Genomic DNA, 27,188 nt, shown 5'->3' with positions numbered 1-27,188 from the left:
AAGGGCTGACTCATTTGAAAAGACCCTGATGCTGGGAAAGATTGAGGGCAGGAGGAGAAGGGGACGACAGAGGATGAGATGGTTGGATGGCATCACCAACTCAATGGACATGGATTTGGGTGGACTCTGGGAGTTGGTGATGGACAGGGAGGCCTGGCGTGCTGCGATTCATGGGGTCGCAAAGAGTCGGACACGGCTGAGCGACTGAACTAAACTGAACTGAACTGAAGGACTTCCCGGGTAGTCTAGTGGTTAAGAATCCACCTGCCAATGCAGGGGACACTGGTTCGATTCCTGATCTGTGGGAACTAAGATCCCACAGGCCACGGGGCAACTAAGCTCATGTGCTACAACTACTGAAGCATACTTGCACCCTACAGCCCATGCTCTGCAGCAAAAGAAGCCACTGCAATGAGAAGCCCACACATGACAACTAGAGAGTAGCCCCACTCGCTGTAACTAGAACAAACCTGTGCAAAGCAAGGAAGACCCAGCACAGCCAAAAATAAATAAATAAAATAAAAAATATAACAAAAGACACTTTAAGAAAAGAAAAAGAACTGCTTAATGTCTACAGTGTCAAAAGAAAACTGTCATATATAGTGATTATTTCTATAGACATAGAGCAAGTCAGTATTGAAACTGTCATAAAGAGTTCTGTTTTCATAAAAACAAGATGTAAAACTGTTAAATAATAAATTATTATACTCTGACAGTTTTGAGTTCCTAATGTTGTGATTAAATCTTTGAGTTGTCTCTACTTTTGTGTTCAATATTTGATTTGTATAATTTATACAGAATGACTTTATAGTTTTATAATTGTTATATTGGAAAATAAATAGCACACTAACAGTTACTTTTTTAACTTGAGGAAGAGATAGGGCTTCTTGTTTGTCTTGTTATTTGCTTTGTTTTGGTTTCACAAAGGAATAATATGGCCTAGCAGTTGCTCTGCTGGAAACAGATTCCTCATTTGGCTTCTAGACTGCCACATAGTTTTCCTCCAGCCTCATTGGTTTCTATTTGTCACTTTCGCTGCTTCCTTCCCTCCTTCCATAAGTTAAATATTGGAGCACTGCTGCTAAGTCACTTCAGTCGTGCCTAACTCTGTGCGACCCCATAGACGGCAGCCCACCAGGCTCCCCCATCCCTGGGATTCTCCAGGCAAGAACACTGGAGTGGGTTGCCATTTCCTTCTCCAATGCATGAAAGTGCAAAGTGAAAGTGAAGTCGCTCAGTCATGTCCGACTCTTTGCGATCCCATGGACTGCAGCCTATCAGGCTCCTCCGTCCATGGGATTTTCCAGGCAAGAGTACCGGAGTACAGCAGGGCTCAGTTGTTGGGCACCCTCTCTTTTATATCTACCGTCACTCCCTAGGTGATTTCATCCAGGGTCATGATACATCTCCTCTCAAATAGAGAAGACTATTTAAAAAGATAAAAATTAAAAAAGGGATTTTACCCACAAGGCACCAGGAGACGTTATAAAGGTACAATAATTAAACACGTGTGGTGTTGACTCAGAATTAAGTGAACAAATCAGTACCTCCCCTAAAAATAGAGTGCCCAGAAACGAACCCATGCACCTATGGGAATTTGGTATATGTTAGACGTGGTATTTAAAACCAATAGGGTGGGAGGAAAACAAATATGTGTTAATGCATATATGTGGAATCTAGAAAAATGGTGTATATGATCTTACTTGCAAAGCAGAAATAGAGACATAGACATAGAGTAAAAATGTATGGATATCAAGAGGGAAAGGTGAGGGGGTGGTGGGAGGAATTAGGAGGTTGAAATTGACATATATACACTGTTGATACCATGTATAAATAGACAACTGAGAGGAGCATACTGTATAGCACAGGGAACTCTACTTAATGCACTGTGGTGACCTCAACGGGAGGGAAATCCAAAAGGGAGCAGATATGTGTATACATGTGTCTGATTGATTTTGTTGTGCAGTAGAAGCTAACACAACATTGTAAAGCAACTATACTCCAATATAAATTCATCTAAAAAAAGAAAAGGAAGACTTCCCTGGAGGTCCAGTGGTAAAGAATATGCCTAATGCAGGGGACACGGTTTCAATCACTGGTCCAGGAGGATTCCACATGCCTCGGGGCAGCTAAGTCTGTGTGCCACAACTACTGAGCCCGAGTGCCACAGCCCGTGCTTCTCAACGAGAGAGGCCACCGCAATGAGAAGCCTACACACTGCAACTAGAGAGTAGCCCCCACTCACTGCAACTAGAGAAAGCTCACACGCAATGAAAACCCAGCACAGCCAAAATAAAATGAATTAAATATTTTAAAAAGAAAAAATCAATAGGGTGGGAATTCCCTACCCCACACTTCCACTGTAGGGGGCCCAGGTTCAATCCCTGGTTGGGGAACTAAGATCCCACATGCCAAAATTAAAGATCCTGCACACCGTGTGACATGAGCAAAATAAAAATTAATTAAATTAAATTAAATCTACAGGGAAAATATTGACTTCTCCATAAATGATGTTGAGACAACTGACTATCCACTTGGGAAAGAGGTAGATCACCAACTCATACCACTAGCAAAAATAAATTTCAGAAGAAATGAAATAAATCTTTATGTACAAAACCATGAGCTTCCCTGGTGACTCAGATGGTAAAGAATCTGCCTGCAATGCAGGAGGCACGGGTTCTATCCCTGGGTTGGGAAGATTCCCCTGGAGGAGGGCATGGCAACCCTCTCCAGTCTCTTTGCCTAGAGAATATCATGGACAGAGGAGCATGGGGTCACAGAGTCGGACACAACTGAAGTGACTTAGCACGATGCATGCACACATTATAGCAGCCATGGTTTCTGTCCCTTTTATGACCAGTGTACCCATTTTCCAGCTCCTGGGAGTGCTGCAGCCAACAGCTTACAACTGCAGCCTTCTCCTTGGATTTGCTCTTAGCTCTTGGGGGCTACCTTGCTGTATTAGTTTTTTATTGCTACAATTTTAGGGGCTTTGAACAATACTAGTTTGCTATCTTATAGTTCTGTAGTTCAGAAGTCCAACACGGGTCTCATGGGACTAAAATCAAGGTGTCAGTAGGGCTGTGCTCCCTTCTAGATGCTAAGGCAGAATTCATTTTGCTGCCTTTTCCAGCTTTTAGAGGTTACTTACTGCTATGTTCTGAATGGTTGCCTCCTAACCACTAAATTCTTCTATTGAAACCTTAACCCTCAAAAATGGTGGCATTAGGAGATCAAGCCTTTGGAAGGTACTTAGGCTATGAAGGTGGAGCCATAATAAATGGGATTAGTGTCTTTTTTTTTTTTTTTTTTTGCACACTGCATAATCTTAGTTCCTCCACCAAGGATTGAACCCAGGCCACAGCAGTGAAAATGCTAAGACCTAACCACTAATCCCAGAATTCTCAGGATTAGTCTCTTATAAAAGAGGCTCCCAGTCCATCCCACCATGTGAAGGCAGAGGTTGTTTTTTAAACTACCCAGTATATGGCATTTTGTTATAAGAGCCTGAACACCATTCCCTGGCTTTTGGCCCCCTGTCTCCATCTTGAAAGCTAGCAACAACTAGTTGAGTCTTCACATTGAATCTCTGACTCACTCATATGCCTCTCTCTTTCATTGTTTAAGAACTCATGTAATTAGATTGGGTTGTCATGTCCTTCTCCAGGGCAACTTCCCCACTCAGGGATCAAACCCAAGACTCCTGCAGCTCCCTGCATTGCAGGCAAGTTCTTTACCACTAAGCCACCAGGGAAGCCCAGCTGGATTAGCACCTGGATAATCCAGGCTATTCTCACCATCTCAAGGTTTATAGCCTTAATCACATTTGCAAAGCATCTCTGGCTATGTAAGGTAACATTCACAAATTTCAGGGATTAGCACATGGGCATCTTGGTGGGAGCGGGTGTAATTTTGCCTAAGTTGGAGAAATACGATTAAAAAAAAAAATCTCTCCAAACTCAGAAATCCCTTCCATAATGGTAGTAGAAAAGAAAAACACTTGTTAGTCAATAGGCATTAAACCAGAATGTGATGTGGATCACAAGTAACCTACTAAGAGATTGCAAAGACTGAAAGCAATCTCACCCTTTCCTATGGCCAGGCAAATACAACCTATTACACACATGGTTTGTTTGTTTTTGTTTTTGTTTATTTTGGCCTTGCCATGCGACTTGTGGGATCTTAGTTCCCCAATCAGGAATTGAACCCAGGCCCGGCAGTGAAAGTGCCAAGTCCTAACCACTGGACTGCCAGGAAAGTCCCTAAACAGTGATTACTTCTTCAGCAAAAGGACCTGAACAGCACCATTTGTCACATAGTTAATCCTAACTTTACTTGGTAATTGGGGTGATCATCTGTGTTAGCAAATTTATCAAGTTAAAAAGCAAACGTCTCATATCTTTATGGTTAGTTGTAGTTTTGCAACTTGAGTGAAGTACCTACCAAAGTTAGGCTCCTATCCTCCCATAGAAACTAGGAGATAAGGGAGCAATCTCTCTTGAGGTTTACATCAAAGAGTTGGTTCCCAGGTCCATAAGAGAGAACTTCCTGGGTCACAAAGCTGGCAAAAAGTCTGTAGTCTTCAAAAGGATTTATATACATTTCAAAGAGATGAGAAAGTGCTTATTATTACAAGTTTTCTAAAATAAATGCTTTGAGAAAAAAGAGAAGGAAATCTCATACTTTATTTTCAACCAGGAGAATTAACCTTCTTGAAATAATACCATTTGCAGCAACATGGATGGATCTAGAGATTATACTAAGTCAGAAAGAAAAAGATAAATACCATATGATATCAGTTATCATGTGGAATCTAAAATATGACACTTATCTATAAAAACAAGTTCATCTACAATGAACTTATCTACAAAACAGAAAAAGATTCACAGATATACAAAACAAACTTATGGTTACCGAAGGGGAAAGGGAGGAGGACAGATAAATTAGGAGTTTGGGATTAGCAGATACAAAGTATTATACATATTGATAGAATGAATAAACAACAAGGTCCTACTGTATAGCACAGGGAACTATATTCCACATTCTGTGATAAACCATAATAGAAAAAGAATATGAAAAAAGAATGTCTATATATGTATAACTGAATCACTTTGCTGTACATTAGAAATTTTTTTTTAATTTTTATTGAAGTATAGTTGATTTACAAGTACAGTAGAAATTAACAATTACGTGCATGTGTGCTAAGATGCTAAGTCGTGTCCGACTCATTTGTGATCCCATGGACTGTATGCCAGGCTCCTCTGTCCATGGGATTTCCCAGGCAAGAATACTGGAGTGGATTGCCATTTCCTTCTCCAAGGGATCTTCCCAACCCAGGAATCCAATCCACATCTCCTGCATTGCAGGCAGATTCTTTACCACAGAACCACCTGGGTAGCCCATTAAACCAACTATGCTTCAATAAAATAAGCTTTTTTAAAAAGGGTCTTCCTTGTTTAAAATATTTAGTTATTTATTTATTTTTGGATGTGCTGGGTCTTCGTTGCTTTTCGAAGACTTTCTCTAGTTGCAGCAAGCAGGGGCTACTCTCTAGTTGTGGTGCGCAGGCTTCTCGTGGCGGCTTCTCTTGTTGTGGAGCATGGGCTTTAGGCATGTGGGCTTCAGCAGCTGCAACACACGAGTTCAGTAGTTGTGGCTAGTGGGCTCTAGACTGTGGACTCAGTAGTTGTGTTGCACAGGTTTAGTTGCTCCTTGGCGTGTGGAATCTTCCCAGACCAGGGATCAAACCTTTGTTCCCTGCATTGCCAGGCAGATTCTTAACCACTGGGCCACCCAGGAAGTCCCTAAGTAGTTCTTAATAAATTTTAATTTTGGGAAACTGCATTCCATGAGGGAAGTCCAAAGAGTCTTCCTTTTAAGGGCAATAAATTTATCCTGAGTTTCCATCGATTATACAAGTAACATCACATTTACATGATGTTAGGCCTTTCAATAATTGTTTCATCTTTCCAAATATTTTTTTTCAGATGTGAAATACAAAGAGACACACGTCCATCATCTAGTATCAAAGTCTTATTATGAGACACCAGTTCAAGAATACAGATGGAAACTGTAGTGTTTCATGTACACGATTCTAATGTTTTACATCTTGAGGGCAAACCCATCTTATGGGCCATTTTCACATTGGTCTAAATCAATACTTACACTACTGTAACAGTCAAATGAATATCTATAGATAATAGGCATCCACCTTTGTTTATCCAGTCATACTGAGACTGGAGAGACTTGTCTCCAAGTGTTAATCAGACCTGTCTTCTGAAGTTTCTATCTGTAGATGCCAGCTTTCCATTTGTCTGCTAATTAGATGATTTTTAAAATTACATCAACTTTCCAATCAAACCAGTTGAAATATTCTGTGTTAAATTTAGAGCTCAAGTACATAGATGCAAGACCCTGATCCTGGGTAAGATTGAAGGCAGGAGGAGAAGGGGATGACAGAGGGTGAGATGGTTGGATGGCATCACCGACTCGATGGACATGAGTTTGAGCAAGCTCCAGGAGTTGGTGATGGACAGGGAAGCCTGGCGTGCTGTAGTCCATGGGGTCACAAAGAGTCAGACACGACTGAGTGACTGAACAACAACAATCAAAAATTATTAATGAAGATGGTCCCACTTGTACTCTGCCAATAATTGGATTGTTAGATTTTAAATCCATATCAAGTCCAAACTGAGAGCACAAGTTAGAGTTGATTGGAAATATGTGGTTGCAGGAACCATTAGGAGTGCAGAAAGAAAAAGTTGTGTCACAATGCTTCTTTTCTTAGTAAATTTGATTCTTAAAGTAATTAGAATAAGCACTGTTGTGAGTAGGACAGCCATGTAGCTTATAAGAATAGTAATCAATTTTTTAGAATATCTCTTTTCAATTGAGTTCATTATCAATATCCATGGCTCTAGAAAAGTCCTTTGTGAAAACCACAGTGCAGTTTTCCTGCAGTGGGAAGCATGAATACAGCTAAGTTTCTCCTTTACCTTTATGGCTATAAAGCAGTGCTTAAAAGCATTCAACTCAGCCCATCTTTTGACTGGAATACCTTTATACAGATGACATTTTCCAATTGGTAAAGGCAGAAGACTTCCTCCAGTGGGTCCTTCCAGGTCCTATGACATTAAGTCTCAAGGTTTCCAGGGAAGAGAGAAGGCTTTTTCAAAAAAATCTTTTGCCCATGCCACATGGCATGTGGGATCTTAGTTCCCTGACCAGGGATGGAACCTGTGTCCCTTGCATTGGCAGTTCGGAGTCCTAACCACTGGACTGCCAGAGCAGCCTCCTGACTTCTGTCATTTTATGGTTTACAAGTTATCACACTTCCAAGGATTTGATTATTATATCCTATTTTCTGTGGTCTTATATATAAGTTTCTAAGAGTCTCATAAATGTATCCTCCTATAAATATGAAATTTGAAGCTGTAATTCCTACTTTATGATTCTTGACCTTTAATATATCTAGTTTTTCTATCAGAAGCACTTAATTTAAAACAAGGTTTAAAAGAAAAGTTAGATTTGTCTTTTACACAGGCTATGTTGTATTAAAAATAATTTTTTAAAAATCTACCCTGCCGAAACCAGAAGTGAACCCACGTTTACTAATGACTATTCAAACCTAAAGATCCTGACTAAGATCACCTTCTCTTTCTCAGGCCAAAGGAAGAGAAATTTTATTTATGTATGTATGTATTTACTTACTTTTGGATGCGCCTAGCAGCATGTGGGACCTTAGTTCCCTGACCAGGGATGGAACCCACCCTCCCTGCAGTGGGAGTATGGAGTCTTAACCCCTGGACCTCCAAGGAAGTCTCAAGAGAAAGCTTTCCAAGTATTGCGCATGATTATGAGAAGATTCAATTAAATCAGGCACAGGACCTGGTGGTCTCAGACCCAAATTCATAGAGCTGCCAAACTTTCAAAGGGAGAGATTCCATGCTTGCTTGCAGGCATCACTCAAATTTTAAATAAGGCTCTAGGCCATGTTAACATGGTAGATTGCTGAGCCTTAGTCAAGGAGTTTGATTCTTTGCTCTACACACCCAGAGGACTGAGGCTTACAGGAATCTGCAAAAATTTGCATACTTCCTGAACAACAGTAGAAATAAGATGACTTCCTCTGTCCTAGCCAATATGCTCTAGTATCTCAAAAGGGGGAAATATATACATTAAGAGAGGTTTACCACCGCCTGAATATCGGCTTTTGAAGTGGGCAACATTTCAGGCCATCCAAACATCATACATACCATAACCAAACACAATCTTTTACTTTGCACCACCATTAGTTCTATGAAATCCAATCATCACCAGGTGCTTGGTAAAGCTGGTTAGGGAGATTCTCCTGTGTTACCTTGGGAGAGGCCTGTAAAGAATTCTGCTAACAAATAGCACATCTCTTTAATATGTTTTTGCCTTTAAAATACGTTTTTTATTCAGACGGATTTGTTGAAGACACAACACTAACCAGGACACAAGGATTATTATTAGGGGCTTCCCAGGTTACTCAGTGGTAAAGAACTTGCCTGCCAATGCAGGAGACACGGGTTCCATCCCTGGGTCAGAAAGATCCCCTGGGGAAGGGAATGGCAACCCACTCCAGTATTCTTGCCTGGAAAATCCCATGGACAGAGGAGCCTGGTGGGCTACAGTCCAAGGGGTTGTAAAGAGTCAGACACAACTGAGCATGCACTCAAGGATTATTGTTAGGTAATTCCCACAGCCCAAATTTACTGCTACACTTAGTGCCCCAAACCCTGCAGTAAATTTGGGCTGTGGGAATTACCTAACAATAATCCTTGAGTGCATGCTCAGTTCTGTCTGACTCTTTGCGACCCCTTGGACTGTAGCCAATGTTACAGATGTTCAAGCTGGTTTTTACAAAAGGCAGAGGAACCAGAGATCAAATTGCCAACATCCACTGGATCATCAAAAAAGCAAGAGAGTTCCAGAAAAACATCTATTTCTGCTTTATTGACTATGCCAAAGCCTTTGACTATGTGGACCATCACAAACTGTGGAGAATTCTGAAAGAAATGGGCATACCAGACCACCTGACCTGCCTCTTGAGATACCTGTATGCAGGTCAGGAATCAACAGTTAGAACTGGACATGGAACAGACTGGTTCCAAATAGGAAAAGGTGTACGTCAAGGCTGTATATTGTCACCCTGCTTTTTTAACTTATATGCAGAGTACATCATGAGAAATACTGGGATGGAGGAAACACAAGCTGGAATCAAGATTGCTGGGAGAAACATCAATAACCTCAGATATGCAGATGACACCACACTTATGGCAGAAAGTGAAGAAGAATTATAGAGCCTCTTGATGAAAGTGAAAGAGGAGAGTGAAAAAGTTGGCTCAACATTCAGAAAACTAAGATCATGGCATCCGGTCCTATCACTTCATGGCAAATAGATGGGGAAACAGTGGAAACAGTGGCAGACTTTATTTTCTTGGTCTCCAAAATCACTGCAGATGGTGACTGCAGCCATGAAATTAAAAGATGCTTACTCCTTGGAAGAAAATTATGACCAACCTAGACAGCATATTAAAAAGCAGAGACATTACTTTGCCAACAAAGGTCCATCTAGTCAAAGCTATGGTTTTTCCAGTGGTCACGTATGGATGTGAGAGTTGGACTGTGAAGAAAGCTGAGCGCCGAAGAATTGATGCTTTTGAACTGTGGTGTTGAAGACTCTTGAGAGTCCCTTGGACTGCAAGGAGATCCAACCAGTCCATCCTAAAGGAGATCAGTCCTGGGTGTTCATTGGAAGGACTGATGTTGAAGCTGAAACTCCAATACTTTGGCCACCTGATGCGAAGAGCTGACTCATTGGAAAAGACCCTGATGCTGGGAAAGATTGAAGGCAAGAGGAGAAGGGGACGACAGAGGATGAGATGGTTAGATGGCATCACCAATTTAAAGGACATGAGTTTGAGTAAACTTCTTGAGTTGGTGATGGACAGGGAGGCCTGGTGTACTACAGTCCATGGGGTCACAGAGTCGGACACGACTGAGTGACTGAACTGAAATGACTGAACAGCCCAAATTTATGTATTTATTTTTAATTAATTAATTAATTTTAATTGGAGGCTAATTACTTTACAATATTGTAGTGGTTTTTGCCATACATTGACATGAATCAGCCATGGGTTTACATGTGTTTCCCATCCTGAACCCCCCTCCCACCTCCCTCCCCATCCATCTTGGTCATCCCAGTGCACCAGCCTTGAGCACCATGTCTCATGCATCAAATCTGGACTGGCGATCTGTTTCACATATGATAATGTACATGTTTCAATGCTGTTCTCTCAAATCATGCCACCCTCACCTTCTCCCACAGAGTCCAAAAGACTGTTCTATACATTTGTGTCTCTTTTTCTCTCTTGCATATAGGGTTATTGTTGCCATCTTTCTAAATTCCATATATACGCGTTAGTATACTGTATTGGTGTTTTTCTTTCTGGCTTACTTCACTCTGTATAATAGGCTCCAGTTTTATCCACCTCATTAGAACTGATTCAAATGCATTCTTTTTAATGGCTGAGTAATATTCCATTGTGTATATGTACCACAGCTTCCTTATCCATTCATCTGTTGATGGACATCTAGGTTGCTTCCATGTCCTGGCTATTGGAAACAATGCTGCGGTGAACATTGGGGTACACGAGTCTCTTTCAATTCTGGTTTCCTCGGTGTGTATGCCCAGCAGTGGGATTGCTGGGTCATACGGCAGTTCTATTTCCAGTTTTATAAGGAATCTCCACACTGTTCTCCATAGTGGCTGTACTAGTTTGCATTCCCACCAACAGTGTAAGAGGGTTCCCTTTTCTCCACACCCTCTCCAGCATTTATTGTTTGTACACTTTTCGATAGCAGCCATTCTGACCAGCATGAGATGGTACTTCATTGTGGTTTTGATTTGCATCTCTCTGATAATGAGTGATGTTGAGCATGTTTTCATGTGTTTGTTAGCCAGGTGTATGTGTTCTTTGGAGAAATGTCTGTTTAGTTCTTTGGCCCATTTTTTGATTGGGTCATTTATTTTTCTGGAATTGAGCTTCATGAGCTGCTTGTATATTTTTGAGATTAATTCTTTGTCAGTTGCTTCATTTGCTGTTATTTTCTCCCATTCTGAAGGCTGTCTTTTCACCTTGCTTATAGTTTCCTTTGTTGTGCAAAAGCTTTTAAGTTTAATTAGGTCCCATTTGTTTACTGTTGCTTTTATTTCCATTACTCTGGGAGGTGGGTCATAGAGGATCCTGCTGTGATTTATGTCAGAGAGTGTTTTCGCTATGTTTTCCTCTAGGAGTTTTATAGCTTCTGGTCTTACATTTAGATGTTCCATTTTGAGTTCATTTTTGTGTATGGTGTTAGAAAGTGTTCTAATTTCATTCTTTTACAGGTGGTTGACCAGTTTTCCCAGCACCACTTGTTAAAGAGATTGTCTTTTCTCCATTGTATATTCTTGCCTCCTTTTCAAAGATAAGGTGTCCATAGGTGTGTGGATTTATCTCTGGGCTTTCTATTTTGTTCCATTGATCTATACTTTTGTCTTTGTGCCAGTACTATACTCTCTTGATGACTGTAGCTTTGTAGTATAGCCTGAAGTCAGGCAGGTAGATTCCTCCAGTTCCATTCTTCTTTCTCAAGATTGCTTTGGCTATTCGAGGTTTTTTGTATTTCCATACAAATTGTGAAATTATTTGTTCTAGTTCTGTGAAAAATACCATTGGTAGCTTGATAGGGATTGCATTGAATCTATAGATTGCTTTGGGTAGTATACTCATTTTCAGTATATTGATTCTTCCGATCCATGAACATGGTATATTTCTCCATCTATTTGTGTCCTCTTTGATTTCTTTCACCAGTGTTTTATAGTTTTCTATATATAGGTCTTCTGTTTCTTTAGGTAGATTTATTCCTAAGTATTTTATTCTTTTCGTTGCAATGGTGAATGGAATTGTTTCCTTAATTTCTCTTTCTGTTTTCTCATTGTTAATGTATAGGAATGCAAGGGATTTCTGTGTGTTAATTTTATATCCTGCAACTTTGCTATATTCATTGATTAGCTCTAGTAATTTTCTGGTGGAGTCTTTAGGGTTTTCTATGTGGAGGATCATATTATCTGCAAACAGTGAGAGTTTTACTTCTTCTTTTCCTATCTGCATTCCTTTTATTTCTTTTTCTTTTCTGATTGCTGTGGTTATAACTTCCAAAACCATGTTGAATAGTAGTGGTGAGAGTCAGACAGCCCAAATTTAATCCCTTTTTTGATCCATTTTCCCATTTCCTTTTCTGAAATACATTTTTAAAAATAAACAGAAATTTCTTATCATATTAAGAATAGGGCTTCTGAGAATTCCCTGGTGGTCCAGTGGGCAAAGGTTCAATCCCTAGTCAAGAAACTAAGATTGTACAAGCTGTGTAGCACAACCAAATCAACCATGACAAAACAAATATGGCTTCTACAAACTAAGTGTCCATCAACAGATGAATGGATAAAGAACATGGGGCACAGTTTCCAGTGGACATTCATGACTGGCATGCTGTCCCCAATCTAGGCCACACAGTTATACATGGTGCCTTTGGAAAGCCCAGGGCACAGTAGCCAGGATCCACATTGGCCAAGTCATAATGTCCATCCACACCATGTTACAGAATAAGGAGCATGAGACTGAGGCCCTCCACAGGGCCACGTTCAAGTCCCCTGGCCACCAGAAGATTCACATCACCAGGAAGTGGGGATTTACTAAGTTCAATGCAGATGAATTTGAAAACATGGTGGCAGAAAAGCAGCTCATCCTGAATGGGTGTGGGGTCAAATACTTCCCTAAAATTTGGCCCTCTGGACAAGTGGTGGGCCCTGTGCTCATGAGAGCCTTGGCACTGGCCCCTCCTTACTCGTGCCCACCAATAAATCCTACTTTCTTTCCAAAAAAATGTGGCATATATTACAATGGAATACTACTTAGCCATAAAAAAGAAAATGTTGCCACTTGCAGCAACATGGAGGGACTTGGAGGGTATTACGTTAAGTGAAATAAGTCAGACAGAGAAAGGCAAATACTGTATGATATCAGTTATATGTGCAAACTAAAAACTATAATAAAAAAAAGAAGCAGACTCACAGATAAAGAGAATGAACTAGTGATTAGAATTGCCTGGCTGCCTAGTGGTTAGGACTCCATGCTTCCACTGCTGGGGCCCTGGGTTTCATTACTGGTTGGGCAACTAAGACACTGTAAGATGCAAGGGTGGTAAACAAAAAAGAAAGAGAGAGAAAACAAGGGCTTCCCTTATGGCTCAGTGGTAAAGAATCCACCTGCCAATGCAGGAGACATGGGTTCGATCCCTGATCTGGGAAGATCCCACATGTGGTGGAGCAACTAAGCCAGAGCATCACAACTATTGTGCCTGTGCCCTAGAGCCTGGGAGCCACAACTACTGAGCCCACACACCCTAGAGCCCATGTTCCACAACAAGTGAAGCCATCACAATGAGAAATCAGAACACTGCAGCTAGAGAGTAGCCCCCACTCCCCGCAACTAGTAAAAGACTGCTTGCAGCAGCAAAGACCCAGCACAGCCATAAATAAATAAATAAGAACAAACTAGTGGGACAGGGGCAATATATGAGTGGGAAAGTGGGAGGTGTAAACTACTGGGTGTAAGATAGGCTCACAGATATATTGTATAACAGAGCGAACATGGCCAATATTTTGGAATAACTGCAAGTGGAAAGTGACTTCTTAAAAATTGTACAAAACATTAAATTTTTTAAAAAATAAAATCTCCCAGCTGAAAAAATAATAATAAATTAAAAAAAAAAGAATAGGGCTTCTAAGTTTGTGAAGTCTGCCATGTTTTAACAGCAGTTTTTGCCACTCTGTCAGCAATGTGAACTACTAGTACCACAAATCACCTTGCAGTTTTCCATGAGATTTTGTGTTTTTTACTTCTAAATAAAGTGAAAATCCTCCACTTTTTAAATTGCCCTGTTGCATGACAGACACCGAACATGCACTTATTATTAGTGCTGTGTGCTTAGTCGCACAGTCATGTCCAACTCTTTGCGACCCCATAGACTGTATGTAGCCTGCCAGGCTCCTCTGTCCATGGGGATTCTCCAGGCAAGGATACTGGAATGGGCTGCCATGCCCTCCTCCAGGGGATCTTCCCAACCCAGGGATCGAACCCAGGTCTCCCACATCTCAGGCGGATTCTTTACTGACTGAGCCACCAGGGAAGCCCTTTATTATTAGTCGATACATTATATATTTAAGTCCAGACCAAGGACTGTAGCTCTAGTAACTGGTATTAACTCATCTGCTTGTGTTGGCTTAATTCCAGACAAAACATGAGCTTCCATGACTGTATGACAAGTCAGCACAGCACTGGAGGACATAAGTGGGTCACTTTTAGCTACAGAACACTGCCCATCAGTAAATATCATTAAATCTACATTTTTTTCCCTTTGGCCACCCCACACAGCTTTGAGGGGGTCTTAGTTTCTGGATCAGAGATTGAACCCAGGCCACCTCAGTGGGTGGAAAATGCCGAATCCTAACCACTGGACAACAAAGGAATTCCCTTAAGTCTGCATTTTTAACAGGAACAGATTTTTTTTTCAAAATTTGGACTCCTCAAAGCTGAAGGAGAGGCTATCATCAATTTCAGTTTTTCAAAAGCCTCTTCAGATTCTAAGGACCAAACCAGAAAATCTGGAGGTGAACCAGGCAATTGCTTCATCAGAAGATTTGTCCCCTCTGCAAAAACTGGAATCTACTGTCTACAGCTCTTTTGTACTCATCACAAAATTATCTCAGTTTAAGTAACTGTTAGATCTGCAAAATGGGCTATCTCCCAGACTGCCACACTCTGTGGCCTACAGCTGACAACAGATGTCCTGTTTTACCTCAGATCAGCAATATTTTGATTTGTCCAGTGAGGCCTTATGCCCCTGTGAAGCAAAGAACTGTACCAAAGCCAAAGTATCAATCAGTTTTATGTTGTTGTTTGGTTTCTGAGATTAGTGACAAACCATCTACAACACTAGTGGAACAAATTTCTCTGTTTTCCTGTAAATGACTAGAAAAAACAATAGAGGAGTCTCAAAACCCATGAGGAATCCTTTGCCATAAATACTGGACTCCTGGGGACTTCCCTGGTGGTCCAATGGATAAGAATCTTCCTGCCAATGCAGGGGACATGGGTTTGATTCCTGATCAGGGAAGATTCCACACATCATGGAGCAGCTAAAGTCAGTGTGCCACAGCTACTTAGCCTGCATCCTGTACACACTGAAGCCCACGTGTTGCAACTACTGAAGCCCACGTGCTTAGAGCCCATGCTTTGCAACAAGAGAAGCCACTGCAGTGAGAAGACCATGCACTGAAACTAAAGAGTAGCCCCCTATCACCACAACTAGGGAAAACCCTGTGCAGCAACAAAGACCCAGCATAGCCAAAAATAAATAAAATAAATATATAAAATTTTTAAAAATAATGAACTCTTTAATAAGCAAAAGGAAATAAAAATAAATTTAGCCACTAGAGGGACAGAAAGAAAGGATGGTGAAAGGAAGGAAGGGAGGGAAGAAAGAGAGGGAGAAAGAAAGAGGAAAATAGGGGAGGAAGGGAGGCTATGGATGTGAGCCAGGGCTTATGGTAGAAGATGCTATTACAGGACTGGACTCCCTAGTAGCCACAGGGGTGATAAGGTTCTGGAAAATGTGAGGTCAGGTGGTAGCACTTAAGCATGAGAAGCAAGGTGGGTATAATTACTGTAATGGGCACTGAAGGTACAATCTCACCAAAGTGTGCCTGACCCACGCATTTCAAATGAGAGGATTCATAGAACACTGCATTCCTAGGGGCAAGATCATTCTCTTTCAGAGAGAGAGAGAGAGGATGAGATGGTTGGATGGCATCACCGACTCAATGGACATGAGTTTGAGCAAGCTCCGGGAGTTGCTGATGGACAGGGAATTCTGGTGTGCTGCAGTCCATTAATTAAATAAGCAGAAGTCTGAGGTTGCTATAGACTGAATGTTTGTGTCCCCCTCAAATTCATATGTTGAAACCTAATCCCCAAGGTGATGGTATTTGGAGATGGGACCTTAGGGAGGTGATTAGGTCCTGAGGGTGGAGCCCTCATGAATGGGATTAGTGTCCTTACAAAAGAGACCCCATAGAGATCTCTCATGCTTTCTGCCATTTGAAATTACAATGAAAAGATGGCTGTCTGTGAACCAGGAAGAGGGCTTTCACCAGACAACAAATCTGCTGTCACCTTGATTTTGGACTTTCCAGCCTCCAGAAGTGTGAGAAATGAACGTTTATTGTTTATAAGTTACCCAGTCTCTGGTGTTTTTATTTCTAGCAGGTCAAACGGACTAAGACACAGGTCAACTGCCCCAGGGGAAAGTCACATCTCTTTTCCCAACTTCCAGAACTAAGACAGTTCTCAGATCCCAAAACCCATAAAGTGAAGGTAAGGCCAGTTTACCATAAGGAAGGACCCTATAAAAACATGGCACGTATACCTGGTAGTGATTTCCTCAATCTGCCTCCAAAAGGATCTATGACCATTTACTCAGCTGGGGAAAGAAGTGTACACTTTCAAGGTCTATTGGAACCAGGAAATAAGTAGAAAATGATACACAGCAGCCCAAAGGGCTGTGTGGCTGCCCTGTTAGAGAGGGGTATATGATGGTCAGATAATAATGAGATAAAAAGTATCAGCTCAAGTCTGTCTCTGTAGGTCCAGTAGTCATCTAGATGACTCCCAGATGAATAATTGCAATGAATATATTAGCAATTAGTAGATATCTTACATTAGTTCCTTGATCTACAAAGTAAGAGATATTATAATAGGAAAGGCCCTATGAAAGACCTTGAAACTCTCTCCCCACCAAAACATTCCAAGGGCCAAAATGGTAAACTAAAAAAAAAAAACTTCACATCCCTGCACAGGCAGGGGGGTGGGAGCAAAGATTAGTGTCACTCTCAAAACATTAAATGATGCAAGAGTCATGATCCCAGGCTTCCCGGGTGGTCCAGTGGTTAAGAATCTGCCTGCCAGTGAAGGGGACACTGGTTCCATCCCTGGTTAGGAAACTAAGACCCACATGCCATGAGCCAACTAAGCCCATGCAGCACAACTACTGAGCCCACACTCTAAAGCCCAGGAACCACAGCTACTGAGCCCGCATGCGGCAAGAGATTTCACTGCAATGAGAATCCCGGGCCCCAGTGAAGTACACAGTGAAGAGTAGACCCTGTTCACTGCAACTAGGGAAAGCCCATGTGTAGCACAGCCAAAGACCCAGCACAGCCAAAAATACAAATAAATAAACAATTTTTTTAAAAAAGAGCCATAATCTCTATCATATGCCCATTTAATCAGTCTGGCATCTGCCCAGGAACAGTCCCAATTACACTTACTGAGCTGGACATGGTCTCTTTACTAGAGCATATGAAAAGGTGGCCACAGATTTGGGCAGATATATTCTTTTCACACACATCAGGGAGGAAAAGAAAACACAGGTTCCATTCACATGGGACAGGCACCAAGACTATATATTCCCAGTCTTACCCCAGGGCTATGTTATTTCTTGTACTCTTGCCCATAATATAGCACAAAGGAAACTAAGCCATCTGGATACTTCCTAAAGCGTTGTCTAGGTCCACCATACAGATGGTATCATGTTAATTGGACCTGAGGAGCAAAAAGCAAAAGTCCCCTGGATACCCTGATAAGACACACACTCTAGAGAGTCAGAGAGAAACCCTACAAAGATTCAGGGGTCAGGTTGGGCCCTTTGGGTCTGGAAGCAACATTCTGCACTTGGAAATACTGCACTGGTTCGTTTACTGAATGACACCTAAGGCTACTCATTTTAAATGGGGCTCAGAGCAAGAAAGGCCTCTGTAGCAAGCCCCAGCTGTAGTAAATGCAATCCTGTTACTTGGGTCAGTGAAATGCATGATCCAGAAAGTTCCATGAAGGTAGAGGTATTGGTGGTTTTCAAAAAAAAAAAATGCCATGTGGAGTCTCTGGCGAGGCCAAATAGGAGAAGTGCAGTGCTATTACTCAGTGTTCTGGAGCAGGGCCATGCCATCTGGAAGCAGAGAATTATATACCATTTGAAAAGAACTCCTGGCAGGCTACTGGGCCCTAAAAGAGATTGAACACCTGAACCTTGGGTATCAAGTGACCATGTTCCTAGAACTGTCTATCATGAGCTGGATCCTGTCTGATCTACCCAGCCAAAAGGTTGGGCAGACCCAGCAGAAATTCATTCTAAGATGAAGTGGTACATCCAACGGGATTGGGATCAAGCAGGGGACACAAGGAAGCTGTAGGAACAGGTGGTCCAGACATTTATGTCACCCACCACTGTTGCACTGGGGCCTCTCCTTCTAATCTCACCTACGGGCACATGAAATGGAGCATCCCTTATGACAAGCTGCAAGCAAGAAAAGAGCTCAAACTTGGTTCCTGGATGGGTCGGCTCAGTGTTTGGGTACAAGCTGAAAATTTGCAGCTGCTCAAGGATGTCTCTGAAAGACAGTGGGCAGAGCTTTTGATGGTACACTTGGTCATCCACTTGGTGTGGAAGAAGTGGCTTGAAGTTATAATACATATTGGTTCATGGGCAACAGTGAATGGTTTGGTTGGTTGGTCAGGAGCTTGGATGGGAAAGATGGAAAGATTGGGGTCAAGGAGGTCTGAGGAAGAGGCATGTGGGTAGACTTATGGGAATGGGCACAAGTCAAGGATTTTGTCTTTTCATATTAACCCCCCAGGAGAGAGCATCCACTGCACAAGAAGCACCAAATGACCAAGAAGACAGGATGATCTGGCCAGCTGATATCAGCCAGTCTGTCCTCTGCCATCCCAGTCCTTGAACAATGGAGTAGGCACAGTGGCAGTGATGGCAGGTATGCATGAGCCCATCAGCCAGGGCTTCACTGATGTACACATTACCATGGCCAAATGTCTAACATTCCAGCAACAGAGACCAACACCAAGTCCCCAATATGGCACGATCCCTTGAGGATATTAACCAGTCACTTGCTGTCAAAATGATTACATGACCCCTTCCCTTTGACAATGTCAACTGTTCATTGTGACACACATGTGAAGTATGGATTTGCCTTGACTGGCCCACAAGGTCTCAGGCAGCACCTCTGTCTGAGGGCTCACAGAGCATCTGCTCTAGCAACACATGCCAAATTCCTAGTCCCATAGGAGAAGCAAGTGAGGGGACAGAGAAGCCTGGAGTGTTACCTCAGCGGGTGTTCCTCCACCTGCAAACTGGGGGAATAAGGAATAAATAGCCCCCTCATCTTGGGTTGGGTTCCCCAGAAGCAGTTGCTGAAAGGTACATGCAATGAACTTAAGGAAGTTCTCCCAAGACAACCTGATAAGAGAATGGAGGAAGTGGAACAGGAAAGAGGAAGAAGCTAAACAAATACATACTTTCTGGCAACATCTTGTGGAGGGTTGCTTCAGTGTGATCCAGCAGGAGAACACTGGAAATTCTGCCTCAGAGCTTGTCCCTACTTGAGGCAAAGGAACTACATGTACATACTCTTACAGCAGTCAGTCACTGGGTAAAGACTGTCCACGACTTGCAGATGGGAAGAAAAGGGATTGTGTAAGGATGATTATAAACTCAGAGACAATGCCAGCTCTCTGCATGTACAAGCAAAGTGGCTCCATTAACCCAAAACCAGGCTTCTAAGAGCAGTAGAGACACAGGTACAAAAGCAAAGCGACAACAAAAGCCAGCAGAATGGTGCTCACAAATTGTTAAAGGAATTCGAGGTTTGCTAGAGTGGCTCACAGAAGTCAGGAAAAAGTTTACGGTTAAGCTTTGAGTAACACGGGTTTGAACTGTGAGTATCTAATTATATGCGCTGTTTTGGTTTTTTTTTTTTACAGTAATAAATATGACCTACTATACCATCTGCCATTGGCCGAAACCGAGATGTGAAACCTCAAATATGGAGGAACCACCCAAATGGAGCAGATTTTCAACTGCTCAGAGGGTCGGTGCCCCTAACTCTCGAATTTTTCAAAGATCAACTGTAATTACTATTATCAGTTTATTATAAAAGGATACAACTCAGGAATATCCAGATTGACAAGATGCATTGGGCAAGGTCTGTGGGAAGAAAGCAGAGCTCCATGCACATTCCAGGCATACCATTTTCCCAGTACCTCCATGTGGTTACTAACTGGGCAGCTCTCTAAACCCACCCTTTTGAGTTATTATGGAGGTTTCATTCCTTAGACACGAATGCTTAAATCACTGGCCATTGGTGATTGATTCAACCTCTACCTGGCTCCCATCCCTAGAGGTTGGAGGTTGGGGCTGAAAGGTCCAACTCTCTAATCGCAAGATTGGTTCCCATGGCAACCAGCCCTAGGGGCTTTCCAAAAGTCACCTCATTAATAGAAACTTGGTTGTGGTTCAAAGGGGTTTGTTGTGAATAAGAAAAGATACCTTAATATCTCTTATCACTTAAGAAATTTCAAAATTTTTAGCAGCTCTGTGCAAGCAATGATGGGGAAAAACCAAGTATGTATTTCTTATTGTAAATTACAGTATCCCTGGAGGGGATCCAGGCAGAAAAACAACAGTAATGACTATACATCCCTAACACTCATCAGTTTTTTAAAAATATAACTTTATTGGGAATTCCCTGGTGGGCCAGTGGTTAGAACTTCATGCTCTTCCTGTTTGTTCAAACTCTGGTCAGGGAACTAAGATCTCATAAGCCAAGTGGCAGAGCCAAAAAATGTATTTATTTCATTATTGATGCAAATTTACATATCATATAATTTACCCATGTCAAGTGTACAATTCCATGATTTTTGGCAAATTTACCAAGCTGTATGATTGTCACCATAAATCCATTTTAGAACATTTTCATCATCCCAGTAAAATCCTATTTACTATTAATGCTTGTTCTCATCATGAGGGCCATGCAACCACTTTCGGTCTCTATGGATTTGCTTGTTCTGGACATTTCATATAAATGGTATCATATAATACGTGTGATACAGTATGTGTATCAATACAGGTAGATACAATCTGAAAACTTCCGTGTCTGGTTTCTTTCACTTACCGTCACATTTTAGAGGTTCAGTGGCCTCGTGGCATGTATCAGTACTTCATACCTTTTTGTGGCTGAATGACACTCTGTTGTATTACAGTTTGTTTATCAATTCATCAGTTAGTTGACATTTGGTTTGCTTCTACTTTTGGGCTGTAATGTAGCGCCCTCCTTGGAACATTCTTGTACTAATCTTTTCCTGGATACTCATTCACCCTAGAAAATAACTGCTGGGTCATATGGTAAACTTACAACTAAACATTTTAAGAAACTGCCAAACGGTTTTCCGATGCACATTCCCACGTACATTCTGCACCATGTACATTCTCATCAGCCATCTATGAGGTTTCCCATTTCTCTGTATCTGTGCCAATAATTGTTATTGTCTACTTTTTTAAATTTTAGCCATTCTAGTGGGTATGTCGGAGAAGGCAATGGCACCCCACTCCAGTACTCTTGCCTGGAGAATCCCATGGACGGAAGAGCCTGGTAGGCTACAGTCCATGGGGTCGCTGGGAGCTGGACATGACTGAGCGACTTCCCTTTCACTTTTCACTTTCATACATTGGAGAAGGAAATGGCAACTCACTCCAGTGTTCTTGCCTGGAGAATCCCAGGGACGGGGGAGCCTGGTGGGCTGCCGTCTATGGAGTCGCACAGAGTCAGACATGACTGAAGCGACTTAGCAGCAGCAGCAGCAGCAGTGGATATGTGATGTTATCGCGTTTGGGTTTTAATTTGCCTTTTCATAGTAACTAATGATATTGATCATATTTTCAACTTTATTAAGGTGTAATTTGCATACCATAAATTTCACCTCTGTAACAGTTCAACAGTTTTTAGTAGATCTACAGAATTGTGCAATTATCACCTTCATGTTCATTTGCAGTTAATCTTCACTCCCAAACCTAGGTAACAGCTAACCTAGTTTCTATTAGATATGTCTTTTCTGGACATTTAATACAAATGCAATCATAGAATAGGTAGTTTTTGCACCTAGTTTCTGAATGTTTTTGAAGCTCATCCATGTTATAGCAGGGCTTCCCTCATAGCTCAGTTGGTAAAGAATCCACCTACAAGGCAGGAGATCCCGGTTCAATTCCTGGGTCAGGAAGATCTCCTGGAGAAGGGATAGGCTACCCACTCCAGTATTCTTGGGCTTCCCGTGGGGCTCAGCTGGTAAAGAATCTGCCTGTAATGCGGGAGACCTGGGTTCGATCCCTGGGTTGAGAGGATCCCCTGGAGAAAGGAAAGGCTATCCACTCCAGTATTGTAAAGTATTGGCCTGGAGAATTCCATGAACTATACAGTCACAAAGGGTCAGACACGACTGAGCAACTTTCACATGTTTAGCATGAAACAGTAGTCTGGTTTTTTTAATCTCTAAATAGTATTCCACTGAATGAATATATTTCATTTTATTGTTCTCCAGTTGATGGAGATTTTGGATTGTTTCTAACCATTGGCTATTATGAATAAAGCTGCTACAAACATCCATGCATAAGTCTTTCTGTGAACATGTTTTCATTTCTCTTGGATACATACCTAGGATTAGAATTGCTGGGTCATGTGGTAACTCTGTGTTTAAGTTTTTGAGGAACTGTCAAACTGCTTTGCAAAGTAGCTGAAACATTTTATATTTCCAACATCAATACACAAGGGTTCCAACTTCCTACATTTTTTGCTAACACTTATCATTATGAGCTTCCCAGGTAACGCTAGTGGAAAAGAACCCACCTGCCAATGCAGGAAACATAAGAGATGCAGGTTCAATCCCTGGGTTGAGAAGATCCTCTGGAGGAGGGCATGGCAACCCACTCCAGTACTCTTGCCTGGAGAATCCAATGGACAGAGAAGTCTGGCCCATTACAGTCCATAGGGTTGCAAAGAGTCAGACATGACTGAAACTACTTAGCACCCACCAAGTAATCATTATAAAATGTCATTCTTCGTCTCTAGTAACATTTTTATCACATTGTATGAACACATCTTCTTTTATCTTCTCACTTGCAACATATTTGTGTCTTTGAAACTAAAGTACATCTCTCATAGAGAATACATAATTTCATCTTGGGTTTTTAATCCACTCTGACAATGTTACCTTTGATTAAGTCACTTAATCCATTCACAGTTAATGTTATTATTGGCATGGTTGGATTTATGTTGGCCACTTTGCTAATTTTTTATGTATGTGTCATCTGAGGAATACTCTGTTCCTCTTTTAATTATTGCCTTATTTTTTATTAAACATATTTTCTACTGTATCTTTTTCATTCCTTTGTTGAATAATTTCTCTATTTTTGAGTTATTTTTCTTAGTGGTTGCTCAAACTTTTTGTAGTAATATAGATATTACCACTTGTGGCATTCTTTTTTTTTTCCTGTAGTTTTAACTTACTGTTTTATGTCATTTATTTGCTCTAATATAGTTTCATTCCTTCTCTCCTCCACTTGATACTATTGTCATATAGATCACATCTTTTTATGTTGAAAGCCCAATAATACAATTTTATAATTATTATTTTATGGAGTCATTTTAAAAATCTTTTCAGATGAGAAAAGAGAACGTACTATAGATATATAATTTCTGTCTTTGTATAACTGCCTACATAATTACCTTTAGTATGCTCTTTGCTCCTTTGTACAGATTTGATTTACTCTCTAGTATCAAATCTTTTCACCCTAAAAAAACTTCTTTTGATATTTCTTTTTCATTTAATTTATTTATTTTTTGCTATTTCTTGTGAAGTCATTATGCTAGCAATACATTCTCTCACTGGTTGTTTATCTGGGAATTTGTGTTGCCTTCAGTTTTTTATTTGTTTAATTGCAAAATGATCACCACAATAAACACAATAAATCTAGTTAACATCCATAAGCACATATAATAATTTTTTTCCTTGTGATGTGATAATTTTTTCCTAAGATCTACTCTGTTAGCAACTCTCTTCAGTTTTCTGGGTATTGGCTTCCCTGGTGGCTCAGCTGGTAAAGAATCTGCAAGCAATGTGGGAGACCTGGGTTCGATCCGTGGGTTGGGAATATCCCTTGGAGAAGGAAAAGGCTGCCCACTCCATTATTCTGGCCTGGAGAATTCCATGGACTATATAAATCCATGGGGTTGCAAAGAGTCAGACACGACTAAGTGACTTTCATATTCATTTTCTGGATATACGACTTTCATTTGACAGATTTTTCTTTCAATACTTTGAAAGTGGAAGTGTAGAACTAACTGTTCCATTGAAGAGCCGAAGTTAAAATTTTACATAACCTCTTGCTCCTTGCAAAGTTTGGATCACGTAGGTCTCAGAAAGTGGGGACTCACAATACTAGGAACTGGAGCTTATCTCACTCACCCTTGTCCTGCTCTTTGCAATCGCCCAGCCCCTGCAAACCCACAAACCCACAAACCCGCTTAATCATACCTGTCTGTGTATAAAAACTCTGTAACCCCTTTGTTCAGGGCTCAGAGCTTGGGGTGTGAACTCCTCTGGGCCCGCCGGCATAATAAACCTGAGTTCTCCAACTCTCCGAGTGTGGTGCTTGGTTTCTCGAGTACTGGTTTCTGCAACACCATCATCACAAGATTCCTTCATGTAATCTCTTACACCAACCTCAAAACCTTCCATGCCTCAATGCCCAGTCCTTGGCAACTACTGATCTGCTTCTCATCTCTATAAACTTGTGATTTTAAGAATGTCATATAAATGGAACTATATATTATATACATTTGGGATTGACTTTTTTTACTTAGTACAATGTTCTGGAGATTTAGCTAGTTTGTGGCATGAATCAAGTTCATTCTTCTTTATTGCTGCACATTACTCCCTGCTATGGAGGTAGCACTTTTTTTGTTTTTGGCTGTGCCAGGTCTTAGTTGCAGTATCTTTGATCTTCATTTCGGCCGGCGGGATCTTTAGTTGTGGTATGCAAACTCTTTGTGGCACATGGGATCTAGTTCCATGACCAAGGATTGAACTCCAGTCCCCTGCGTTGAGAGCTTGGAGTCTTAGCCACTGGATCACCAGAGAAGTTCCGAAGATTTCTTTTTAAGGAGCTTTTTTTTTTTTAATTTATTTATTTTTAGTTGGAGGCTAATTATTTTACAATATTGTAGTGGTTTTTGCCATACATGGACATGAATCAGCCATGAGTTTACATGTGTTCCCCATCCTGAATCCCCTTCCCACCTCCCTCCCCATCCCATCCCTCTGGGGCATCCCAGTGCACCAGCCCTGAGCATCTGTCTCATGCATCGAACATGAACTGGCGATCTGTTTCACATATGGTAATATACATGTTTCAATGCTATTCTCTCAGATCATCCCACCCTCGCCTTCTCCCACAGAGTCCATAAGACTGTTCTATACATCCGTGTCTCTTTTTCTGTCTCGCATATAGGGTTATCATTACCATCTTTCTAAATTCCATAGATATGCGTCAGTACACTGTATTGGTGTTTTTCTTTCTGGCTTACTTCACTCTGTATAATAGGCTCCAGTGTCATCCACTGCATTAGAACTGATTCAAATGTATTCTTTTTAATAGCTGAGTAATATTCCATTGTGTATATGTACCACAGCTTCCTTATCCATTCGTCTGCTGATGGACATCTAGGTTGCTTCCATGTCCTGGCTATTGTAAACAGTGCTGCGATGAACATTGGGGTACACATGTCCCTTTCAATTCTGGTTTCCTCGGTGTGTATGTCCAGCAGTGGGATTGCTGGGTCATATGGCAGTTCTATTCCCAGTTTTTTAAGGAATCTCCACACTGTTCTCCATAGTGGCTGTACTAGTTTGCATTCCCACCAACAGTGTAAGGGGATTCCCCTTTCTCCACACCCTCTCCAGCATTTATTGCTTGTAGACTTTTGGATAGCAGCCATTCTGACTGGCGTGAGATGGTACCTCATTGTAGTTTTGATTGCATTTCTCTGATAATGAGTGATGTTGAGCATATTTTCATGTGTGTGTTAGCCAGCTGTATGTGTTCTTTGTAGAAATGTCTGTTTAGTTCTTTGGCCCATTATTTGATTGGGTCGTTTATTTTTCTGAAATTGAGCTGCAGGAGTTGCTTGCATATTTTTGAGATTAATTCTTTGTCAGTTGCTTCGTTTGCTATTATTTTCTCCCATTCTGAAGGCTGTCTTTTCACCTTGCTTATAGTTTCCTTTGTTGTGCAAAAGCTTTTAAGTTTAATTAGGTCCCATTTGTTTATTTTTGCTTTTATTTCCAATATTCTGGGAGGTGGGTCATAGAGGATCCTGCTGTGGTTTATGTCCTAGAGTGTTTTGCCTATGTTTTCCTCTAGGAGTTTTATAGTTTCTGGTCTTGTGTTTAGATCTTTAATTCATTTTGAGCTTATTTTTGTGTATGGTGTTAGAAAGTGTTCAAGTTTCATTCTTTTACAAGCGGTTGACCAGTTTTCCCAGCACCATTTGTTAAAGGGATTGTCTTTTCTCCATTGTATATCCTTGCCTTAAGGAGCTTTTTTAGTTTGTGAATTCAAAGGTCGTGGTGAAAGGGCTATTCAGATGATCTATTTTATCTTGGTTGAGTTTTAGTACAGGCCCACCTCATTTCATTGTCCTTCACTTTATTTCACTTCGCAGATACTGTGTTTTTCACAAATGGAAGGTTTATGAGCATCAAGCAAGTCTATTGGCACCATTTTTCCAGCAGCATATTCTCACTTCATGACTTTGTGTCACATTTTGTTAATTTTCACAATAGTTCCATTTTTTTCATTATTATATTTGTTACAGTCATCTGTGATAAGTGATACTTTATGTTACCATTACAAAAAGCTTACGACTCACTGAAGGCTCAGATAATGGTTAGCTTTTAGCAACAAAGTATTTTTTAATTAAGATATGTACATTGTTATTTTAGACATAATGCTATTGCACATTGTATGGTTAGGCCACTCAAGATGACTGTTCTCTTGCTCTCTGTATATCCCCTGCCCAACCAGTGCATGCTTCACCTACACCCTACTCACATGACTGACCTTCCTATGTACTTGCCTCAGGCCCCAGCTAGTCA

General features: G+C 41.1%; 1 long non-coding RNA gene across 1 annotated transcript in view; it reads left to right on the top strand.

The window, feature by feature from the left end:
• Nucleotides 1-22,639, top strand: part of LOC145536170 (uncharacterized) — a 35,750-nt gene extending 13,111 nt beyond the window's left edge. Inside the window, exons 3-4 of the long non-coding RNA XR_014075681.1 lie at nt 18,824-18,958; nt 19,965-22,639. This is a non-coding gene — a long non-coding RNA (uncharacterized LOC145536170). The remainder of the gene's footprint in view (nt 1-18,823; nt 18,959-19,964) is intronic.
• Nucleotides 22,640-27,188: the final 4,549 nt, after the last annotated feature.

This window comes from Giraffa tippelskirchi, chromosome X (genome assembly GCF_054371585.1).
Source record: "Giraffa tippelskirchi isolate mGirTip1 chromosome X, T2T-mGirTip1v1.2.pri, whole genome shotgun sequence".
In the NCBI taxonomy this organism is placed as follows: Eukaryota; Metazoa; Chordata; class Mammalia; order Artiodactyla; family Giraffidae; genus Giraffa; species Giraffa tippelskirchi.
Note: the sequence above shows the minus strand (reverse complement) of the source record. Positions and strands in the feature narration are given on the sequence as shown.